The sequence below is a fragment of the Pleurodeles waltl genome, chromosome 3_1 (assembly GCF_031143425.1).
Source record: "Pleurodeles waltl isolate 20211129_DDA chromosome 3_1, aPleWal1.hap1.20221129, whole genome shotgun sequence".
Taxonomy (NCBI): domain Eukaryota; kingdom Metazoa; phylum Chordata; class Amphibia; order Caudata; family Salamandridae; genus Pleurodeles; species Pleurodeles waltl.
In genome coordinates this window covers 1,552,765,850-1,552,770,277 of record NC_090440.1, presented here as the reverse complement: position 1 = coordinate 1,552,770,277, position 4,428 = coordinate 1,552,765,850, and the positions used below count along the sequence as shown (strand labels likewise).

The 4,428-nt window shown below is 44.4% G+C and overlaps 1 pseudogene; it reads left to right on the top strand.

The window, feature by feature from the left end:
* The first annotated feature begins 308 nt into the window (after positions 1-308).
* LOC138285340 (parafibromin pseudogene) lies at positions 309-2,078 on the top strand (annotated as a pseudogene).
* The last annotated feature ends 2,350 nt before the right edge of the window (positions 2,079-4,428 follow it).

Below are 4,428 nucleotides of genomic sequence, written 5' to 3'. Positions count from 1 at the left end.
CAACACACCAACATTACAAATACAAATACAACTCACACATTTATATTCCTCACATGCCATGGACTCTTGGCATATTCAACACACATATGTATGGGTGTGGCATGAAACACAAACACCACAACCAGTAAACAGCCCTACAATGGATACACACATCACACACATTGCAACACAATGGAAGGACAATGGGATGCACGATAGTTAGAAAGACAAATATACAAACCTCACTATGCAAATAATACCTGCACAATAGGGATGAGGCCAGCAGGAACACAGAGGGAAAGAGGCAGCACTGGGACACATATCCCAAAATGGCGGACGTGTTGAGCGTCCTGCGCCAGTACAACATCCAGAAGAAGGAGATTGTGGTGAAGGGAGACGAGGTGATCTTCGGGGAGTTCTCCTGACCTAAGAATGTCAAGACCAACTACGTCATCTGGGGGACTGGAAAGGAGGGGCAGCCAAGGGAGTATTACAATTTGGATTCCATCTTGTTCCTGTTGAATAATGTGCACCTTTCACATCCTGTTTATGTCAGACGTGCTGCTACTGAGAATATTCCTGTTGTGAGAAGACTGGACAGGAAAGATCTCCTTGCATACCTAAATGGGGAGACTTCAACATCTTCGAGCATTGACAGAAGTGCTCCACTTGAAATTGGCCTGCAACGATCAACACATGTTAAAAGGGCAGCTGATGAAACATTAGATGAAGCAAAAAAAAACAGAGTAGAGGATGAAGAGTGTGTGCGTCTTGACAAGGCCCGTTTGGCCGCTCGGCTGGAAGGTCATAAAGAAGGCATTGTGCAGACTGGGCAGATTAGGTCCCTTTCTGAAGCTATGTCTGGTGAAAAGATTGCATCAATCAAAGCTAAAATCATTGCCAAGAAAAGGTCTACCATCAAGACTGATTTGGATGATGACATCACTGCCTTAAAACAAAGAAGTTTTGTTGATGCAGAAGTGGATGTTACCAGGGACATTGTCAGCAGGGAGCGTGTGTGTCGAACGAGGACCACAGTTTTACAAAGCACAGGCAAGAATTTTGCAAAGAATATATTTGCAATTCTTCAGTCTGTAACAGCTAGGGAAGAAGGACGTCTACCTGAACAGAGGCCGGTACCAGCCGCCCCACCAACGGATCCCACGATAAGGACCAAGCAGCCAATTCCAGCAGCCTACAACAGATACGATCAGGAGCGGTTCAAAGGAAAAGAAGAAACCGAGGGCTTTAAGATCGATACAATGGGTACTTATCACGGGATGACACTTAAATCTGTGACAGAAGGAGCATCTGCTAGAAAGACCCAGACCCCTGCAGCACAACCTGTGCCGCGACCTGTTTCTCAGGCCCGCCCTCCTCCTAATCAGAAAAAAGGATCACGGACACCTATAATCATCATCCCTGCAGCAACCACCTCCTTAATAACCATGCTTAATTCAAAGGACCTTTTGCAGGATCTCAAGTTTGTTTCTTCGGGGGAAAAGAAGAAGCAAGGCTGTCAGCGTGAAAATGAAACCTTAATTCAGAGAAGAAAAGACCAGATGCAACCAGGGGAAACTACAGTCAGTGTTACAGTTCCTTATCGAGTAGTAGACCAGCCACTCAAGCTTATGCCCGAAGACTGGGATCGAGTAGTGGCTGTTTTTGTGCAAGGTCCTGCATGGCAGTTCAAGGGCTGGCCATGGGTATTGCCCGATGGGTCTCCTGTAGACATCTTTGCGAAAATTAAAGCTTTCCACCTGAAGTATGATGAAGTGCGCCTTGATCCCAATGTCCAGAAATGGGATGTAATGGTTTTGGAGCTGAGTTACCACAAGCGGCATTTGGATAGACCAGTGTTCTTACGGTTCTGGGAAACACTGGACAGGTACATGGTGAAAAATAAATCTCACTTGAGATTTTGAAGTGCTTGGACTCCTGTTGCTGCCAATTTCTGAGGCGCTTGAGCAGAGGACAGTACAACAAGCTGTTGAACGTGGAAATGCTGGGACTGTTGACATTCATCTTGAACTTCCAAACACTGGGTTGTTTCCAGGCTCTTCCATAAGACTTGAAGTGACATACTGATACGGACAGTTACTTAAGAACCGGGGCTTTGCTTGTTATTTTTTTTTAATAACGTTAGTCTTTAGTCTACATGGCTAATTGTACATTTTGGTAGTTTCGCATCCCTCATTTTTTTAAATGTATTTTGTTAAGGTTTAGCAAATATATCTATATCTTTTCTTCTTTACGCAGATTGCAAAAGCAATTGTATAGCTGGCAAGGTAGACACCTTGCTTGAAAACGATTTATTTTTTTCCTTTCCACTTGTTCCCTGAAAATACTTCTAGATAGGCGTTACTTCTACGCAGCTGTGTGGGCTAGATAAACTAATCATCGTGTTAAAGCTTGCTCTACGTGAATCAAAAAGGCCCCTGTGTATGCATTGTATATTTTATCCCTCGGGAAAAAGTGTAAAAGGGATGTACAAAAAATGTAAAACTATTGCAATATCCAAGTTTCTCTGATAATTTTGTAATCTTTGTTATGAATTTATTAAGATAATGTTGAACCTTTAAACATTCGCTTCATACAAACTGTGTGAAATATCATTTTTAGTGAGTGTGCATTGGTGTACTTTACAGAATGTAATGGTCTTGAAGAAAATATTTGTTTATACAGGAAATTAACAGTGGTTGCTAATTCTGTTTGCCCATGTTTTGGGGGAAGGTTGAAGTAGTGTAAATGCATTCTTTGTTCATAAAGAGGATAGGACAACGGGACTTGAGTATCTGGAGCTTAAACGTCAGATCTGTGGTAAAGCACTATCAGGAGATTTACGACCTTCTTGCTGATGGTTCGCCGTGGCTCCAGGACTCTGACTCCTCGATAACTAACTTAGCTTTTCCCCCAGAATATGCTATTTTTACTTTAAATCGTACGACTAGAGGTGGAGGTATTGCGATGGTCACCAAACGGTGTTATCCCTGTCAGTGGAAAGCCGCTGAACTTTTGGGGTGTGAGGGTGCCCTATTTAAAATAGCGTTTAGTCATCAGTTTACCTTCTCTGGGTTATTAATTTACCGGCCTCCGGGCTGTGATTCTGTTTTTAGGGCTACTCTTCCTGAGTATATTAGCATAGAGGCACTAGGATGCGCAAATTTTAATGTTGTGGGAGATCTTAATCTCCATTTGGACTGTCCTTCCTTACCTACTATTAGGAGCTTTTTGGCGGATCTTGAGGCTTTACAGCTCTCGCAGATGATTACCTTCCCCACACATAAAGGTGGTCATATTCTTGACCCGTTCTTCACAAATTTAGAAGGTCTCAGAGTTCTTGGTTCCTCTCAGTTGGTCTGGACAGACCACATGCTGGTGAAAATGGCATGCTCTCTGTCTGACTCTCCTTTTGTATCTCAGGATAGATTTGTTCTTAAACGACACTGGAACAAATTAAGTCTGGAGGATTTTTATCATCAGCTCGAGAAGGCTCCTTTAGGTCCGCTCACTGAGGTCGATTGTGGATACGACTCCTTCTGTGAGTGGATTTCTGGTGCCCTCGATTCTCTGATTCCTATGTGTTGGTCTAAGTGTCACCGGAAGGAGCCGAGCCCTTGGTATGACACTTCCTTGGCATCTCTTAAGAGGGTCTGTAGACAGGCCGAAAGATTATGGAGGAAGTCATATGACTCTGATCTGAAAATATGTTATCTTGCTAAAATCAAGATTTATCACAGGGCAGTGTGTCAAACTCGTGCCTCCTTTTATGCTCAACAGTTTCAGAATTCTACCAATCCATCGAAACTTATTTTTAAAGTATTAAAGGACCTGATGGCGAAGAGAGTAATTGCAGGGGAATATGCTCGGACTCACATTGTGAGGGTTTGGCCTCTTTCTTTCATGAAAAAGTGCAAGCCATCTATCGCACTTTCCCAACGGGTTCCCTGATGCTAGAGCAGGTTGGTCGCACCTTAGGTGAGGGGGAATGTCTTTCCATCTTACCCCCCTTATCTCTGGAGATGTTTGACTATCTCAGCGCCAAAATTAAGTCTGTCTCTCCGGCTGACCCGTTGAAACCCGCCCAACTTAAGACTCTGGCACCGGTTTGCCGCTCCCCGGTACTGTCCTTGATCAACCTGTCTCTTTCTTCTGGAGTGGTTCCCGTTAGATGGAAGCAGGCAGTAGTTACGCCAATTCTGAAGAAGGCGTCCCTTGACCCCCTTAAACCTGAAAGCTACCGCCCTATCTCCCTTCTTCCTTGGGCCACGAAAATAGCAGAGGCCCATGTGAATGCCACTCTTACAGACCACTTTGGTAGGTTTAACATTCTTGATCCTACCCAGAACGGGTTCCGCGCGGGTCATAGTACGGAGACGGCCCTCCTCTCGATGGTCGAGCATCTGCGCTCCGTGATGGATTCCGGTCGGACGGCGGCACTGTTGTTAT